Genomic DNA, 6,610 nt, shown 5'->3' with positions numbered 1-6,610 from the left:
ATAAAGTGCTATCATGATCATAAAGACTACTTAATGACAGACCGTTTGTGTGCAGAGTGACTCTAGATCTCCTGGTGGTCGAGTGAGTGGCTTCGTGGTCGAGTGTCTTCGAGTCAGTCAAGTGGAATCCTTCCACGTCGACTGAAAGGTAGTTTCATCTAGAGATGTCCTTGGGGAGGGTACCTTGGACAGGTCCATGACCCTACCCTCGGTACATGGCATCATCAGTCCCCAAGGGCCGGTTTAATCAACATGAATGAGCCGGTTCTTCACATGCTTGTGTAGAATATTGGACTTGTGTAGATTTAACAACAATATGAATTAGCCCCCAAGTTCCAAGTACTCTTGCTTGCAAAGTGCTTGGGACTTATTCTCATGAACTGCCACTTAGACAGAATCTTTTGGTAGACATTAGTCCCCAAGTGCCAAGTGTTGTTGCTTGCAAAAGGCTTGGGACTTAGTAATGTATGCTAATATTCATGATTTTGACCCGGTATTTGAATAGGCCACCACTACTCGACTTCAATCAGAACTGTCTGAATTGAAGAACCACCCGGAAGCACAGGAGACTGAAACCCAAATAGCCAACTCCAAATTCCAATTCAGCGTGTCTGAACAGGAGAAACTAAAAAAAGACTTTGAAGTGGAGAAAAAGGCTTGGGCTGAAGAAAAGATCGCTTTGACCAATCGAGCTGAGAAAGCAGAGGCGGCTCTTGGAGAGGTGATCGTCGAATTATCCGTCTTAAAACACCACGTATCATAGATGGTCTCAGCAATCTTTGGTAAGTCGCCCTGCAAGTGTCAAATCTGTGAATCTTTCTAGTGATCATATAAATTGTCATTAACTCACCTGACATTGCAATGCAGGCCCTGGGAGCTCAAATCTCAATCAAGTCATGCTGGTGAAGGTGAAGGCGGTTTATACGCTCGTGGAACAACTTTACACCGGATCTCAGCGTGCCTTAGCCACAGTTGCTCTGTCAAACGAAGTCCCCACACTCTTGGTGGATGCGCTAAAGAAGATTTTTGTGCTGCCTCATCGGTTCAATGAATTAAGGTGCTCGTCTGTAGGAGTCGGAGCCGTGGCTGCCTTAAGTTAGGCCAAAGCTTGGCTACCGGAATTAGACCCGGACAACATCGCCATTGGGTATCCAAGCCTTAAGGAAGATGGCACTTCATTTGAACAGGAGGACTTCGCCGCTTGTGTGAAGGAAATACGCCCTGTGGCCACCCTGATTGCTGACGAGGCGGATCTCACCAAGTACCAGACGGGTTATGACATGGAAAACTGGAGAATTCCAACGCCGCATTATAAAGTGACTACCCTAATCCCACCAATCCGTAAGCATACCTTCGCCCCTGAAGTTGACCCGGCCGGACTAATTGATGATGAAGCTGAATTTGAAGCTTTAAATGGCATTGACTGGTTATCATGAACCTTCCAGGATAGGGAACAGGGCGAAGCAGCGGAGAGGGCTGACCCAGAAGCTTCAGGTCAACAAGAGAATTGATCCGCCGGGCGACTCATATTTATAGCCTGCTGAAAAACAACTTAATCATTTGGACTCGGGGAGTCATGTAATAGGGTAGAAATGACTTTGATTTGTCGTGTCATCGTGCATGTTTTGGTGCTCAACACTGTTAAGGCACCGTCTTATATTCGCCCCTTTTATACTTATCATCTATTTTCATTATGCTTAAGAAAGTTTTTTGAACTGTCCTGCACGTAGAAGGAGATCACAAAAAACCCTTGGCGGCTTACCATAGGGCGGGTCATAATATCTTCCATATAACCCTTAATATAAAAAAGAGTAACAGATAAGCCTGTTATGAATTATAACTTTGAAACACAACTATAATATCATACCTGTGATTTTAAATTTGTACTGCTGGTTTATGTGACCGGAACAGTAAGGGTGATAACCCAATCCTTAGAAGCCAATACTTCCAAATATATGATGATTATCATATGCTGGCGACTTATCATCCAAAACCAAGCCAGGTTAAATTTAAACCACACTTATACTTAGATCTGAAAAAAAGGTCTCAAGACAAAACCACAGATTGCTTTGAAAATACTTAAGCCAAATAGAAAGAAAAAACCGAGGCTTTTGATTCGAATACGATCAGTAAACCGCTCCAAAGGGGTTAAGCTAGGATTCGAATACGATCGTTTAGCCCCCGGTGGCTTTGGCGTTGTGCCGATCAAGAGGGTACCGACAGTTATGTTCTCTTTGGTTCGAATACGATCTATGTTTGAACAGGAAGCCCCCAAATGACCTTGAGAGTTTTTTTAACGACTCTGATTCAAATACGATCAAAGTCGGACCCAAAAGGTGTTAAGCTATGTTTCAAATACGATCAAGAAGCCCCCTAGTGAGTTTAGCATTGTGCCGATCAAGAGGGTACCGACAGCTATATTCTCTTTGGTTCGAATATGACCTATGTTTGAACAGGAAGCCCCCTAGTGATCATGAGGTTTAACGGCTAGAATAGAACACAATCATGAGCCGGACTAATAGGGTTAAGCTAGATTCGAATATAATCAGCCCCCAATTGGTCATTTGAAATGATGATGATGAAGACATATGATCATTGAGGATGAAAAGGATAGAGGTCCTGCTTTATTACTTATCATAATATATACATCATCAAAATATGTACATCATGAGATCCGGTGGCTCAAGTGTAGTAAGGCCGAGGATGAGCGATATTCCAAGGCCGGCGGGTCTCTTCCTCCGTCTTACGTGAGTCTTTATGCTCTCGAACATGGATAAGGTAGTATGACCCGTTGTTCAAGTTCTTGCTAACCACAAAGGGCCCTTCCCAAGGTGGGGATAACTTGTGTGCATTCGTTTGATCCTGTATGAGTCGGAGCACCAAGTCGCCTTCTTGAAAGGTTCTGGACTTAACCCGGCGGCTGTATGAGTCGGAGCACCAGGTCCTGCTAGTAAATCGCCGAGCAGGCTGCTGCCAAGTCACTCTTTTCATCTAACAGGTCGAGTGCATCCTGACGTGCTTGTTCATTATCAGCCTCAATGATAACCCACAAGTATAGTGGATCTCAACAATTTTCGAGGGTAGAGTATTCAACCCAAATTTATTGATTCGACACAAGGGGAGCCAAAGAATATTCTTAAGTAATAGCAGTTGAGTTGTCAATTCAACCACACCTGGATAACTTAGTATCTCCAGCACAATATTTAGTAACAAAGTGGTATGATAGTAATGGTAACAGTGGCAAAAGTAAAGATAACAGTTTTGTAATAATTGTAAGAGTAGCAACGGAAAAGTAAATAAGCGAAGCACAATATGTGAAAAGCTCGTAGGCATTGGATCAGTGATGGATAATTATGTCGGATGTGATTCCTCATGTAATAGCTATAACATACGGTGACACAGAACAAGCTCCAGTTCATCTATGTAATGTAGGCATGTATTCCGAATATAGTCATACGTGCTTATGGAAAAGAACTTGCATGACATCTTTTGTCCTATCCTCCCGTGGCAGTGGGGTCCTAGTGGAAACTAAGGGATATTAAGGCCTCCTTTTAATACAGAACCGGACCAAAGCATTAACACATAGCGAATACATGAACTCCTCAAACTACGGTCATCACTGAGAAGTATCCCAATTATTGTCACTTCAGGGTTGTCGGATCATAACACATAATAGGTGACTATAGACTTGCACAATAGGGTCAAGAACTCACATATATTCATGAAAACATAATAAGTTCAGATCTGAGATCATGGCACTCGGGCCCTAGTGACAAGCATTAAGCATAGCAAAGTCATAGCAACATCCATCTCAGAACATAGTGCATACTAGGGATCAAACCCTAACAAAACTAACTTGATTACATGGTAAATCTCATCCAACCCATCACCGTCCAGCAAGCCTACGATGTAATTACTCACGCACGACAGTGAGCATCATGAAATTGGTGATGGAGGATGGTTGATGATGACGATGACGACGAATCCCCCTCTGCGGAGCCCCGAACGGTGTCCAGATCAGCCCTCCCGAGAGATATTAGGGCTTGGCGGCGTCTCCGTATCGTAAATCATGATGAAACTTTTTCTCTGATTTTTTTCTCCGTGAAACGGAATATATAGAGTTGGAGTTGAGGTCGGTGGAGCATCAGGGGGCCCACGAGACACTGGGGTGCGCCCCCACCCTCGTGGACAGGGTGTGGGCCCCCTGGCCTTGATTCTTTCACCAGTATTTTTATATTTTCCAAAAGTTATCTCCGTGGATTTTTAGGTCATTCTGAGAAGTTTTGTTTTCTGCACAATAAACAACACCATGGTAGTTCTATTGAAAACACCGTCAGTACGGGTTAGTTTCATTCAAATCATGCAAATTAGAGTCCAAAACAACGGCAAAAGTGTTTGGAAAAGTAGATACGTTGGAGACGTATCAACTCGCCCAAGCTTAAATGTTTGATTGTCCTCAAGCAATTCAGTTGATAAACTGAAAGTGATAAACAAAAACTTTTACAAACTCTGTTTGCTCTTGTTGTTGTAAATATGTAAACCCAGCATTCGAGTTTTCAGAAAATATTATGAACTAACCATATTCACAATAACACTTAGGTCTCATATTTAGTCATATCAATGGCATAATCAGCTAGTGTGCAATAATAATAAAACTCGAATGAAAACACTTTCTCAAAACAATCATAATATGATATAACAAGATGGTATCTCGCTAGCCCTTTCTGAGACCGCAAAACATAAATGCAGAGCACCTTTAAAGATCAAGGACTGACTAAACACTGTAATTCATGGTAAAAGAGATCCAGTCAAGTCATACCCAATATAATCTAATAGTAATGAATGCAAATGACAGTGTGCTCTCCAACGGGTGCTTTTTAATAAGAAGGATGATGACTCAACATAAAAGTAAATAGATAGGCTCTTCGCAGAGGGAAGAAGGGATTTGTAGAGGTGCGAGAGCTCGATTTTAAAATAGAGATGAATAACATTTTGAGCGGCATACTTTCACTGTCAATGCAACAACTATGACATCAAGTTTATTGGCCTTTACATTGCTCCGTGAGGTTCTTGTGGATATATCAGTGTGTGCAATTATATCTGACATGCATGGAACAAAACTAGTAGTTAGATTTATGTAAATGAGTGCCTGTAGGAGACGACATAAATAGTAGGACTGGGGTTAACTAGCAGCAATAGGTCTCATAAACTAAAGGGAGAACACAGATGAAAGCTATAGAATATGTATCGTTTGTACTCGAGATTAACTAGATGGCACACAAAAGTATTAAAGAACAACATAGGTAATACTACAAGTGGTATAATACTATAATCACCAGCCTGTGGGATAGCATTGGCTGATGGATGATAACTATGGAACAGTGTTACCTAAAGAACAAGTATCTTAGCTGAACTATGGAATAGTGTGAACTCCTGAACAAGACCCATAACAGATCAGCATGAATATACAGTGAAATGTGATGATATATTTTCCGTGCTTAGATGAATAACAAAGCCATAAATGTTGCACACAAGTAAGATGAGGGTACAACCTATCTGGCTGCCATCCATAGGAGTGAGCATCATGTGCTGACTTGTTGATGGCCCTGCAGTTGTTGTGGCTGTCCATGTCGGGCACGTGCATTCGATGCAGGGAACCGTTGAGTGGGGACTGTAGCTCCCTTCTGGTGTATGCTTCCCTTGTTGGAGCAGCTGCGGTGAGTCGGAAGACGGTGTGTTTGAAGATGCAGATAATGCATAATGTTAAGAACGACATATCTCTTTGATCCGAAGAAATACACTAAGAGATGAACAGCAAGGTACGCGAGTGGTCACACGTCTGTTGACTGAAGACTAAATTGGGGTCACACAATTTTATTTTATTTTGGTACTTTCCGATCTACGCCAGATGGCTTGATGGCCGTCTTGTGCCTCCCGGCTGACACTGTTCGGAATCTTCCCCGAAGAGCCAGCGACCAACGACAGAGCAGCCTGCCTCCACCGTCCGTGGCCCCGGCCAAAACCCCGCAACCCACGCAACTGTAAGAGCTAGCCATCTAAGCGCTGCTTCCGCGGCGAACTTGCGGCCCCGCACCCTTACATTGGATACCAGCCAACCGACAGCCTAGGAGCTCCGCCGCCTCGAGGGGTGCTGCTTCCCATTGGGAATCGATTGGCCCAGAATAAAAATTCAGACAACTGACGCCTAAATAAAGTGATTTTAGATGAGGGTGCGACCTATCTGGCGGCATGGTGAAGTAGGCAGGTCCAGCTGCCGAGTCGGTGAGGCCGGCGCGGTTGCGGTGGCGACCGGCGGCAGGGATAGAGTGATGTCGCCACGGTTGACGGCTACGCGGAAGCAGCACCAGGACTCTGGACGGATCCGAAGTTGGAGCCGCTCCGGCGCCGTGAACAACGGCAGGGGTGAATCAACTCCAGTACGGTTCACGCGGCCGTCGTCGAGGTAGCACCAGCAGCACGGCGTAAGAGGCACACGACCCAGTGCACGAAGGCAATTGGACAGCGTCTCCGGCATTAGGGAGGAGGGCGGCAGTGAAATTGGTGCGGTGGGGGCGCCATGGAGGTGGGGCCGAGGTTTAGCGGCTCGGGA

Source organism: Triticum dicoccoides, chromosome 1B (genome assembly GCF_002162155.2).
Source record: "Triticum dicoccoides isolate Atlit2015 ecotype Zavitan chromosome 1B, WEW_v2.0, whole genome shotgun sequence".
Taxonomy (NCBI): Eukaryota; Viridiplantae; Streptophyta; class Magnoliopsida; order Poales; family Poaceae; genus Triticum; species Triticum dicoccoides.
Note: the sequence above shows the minus strand (reverse complement) of the source record.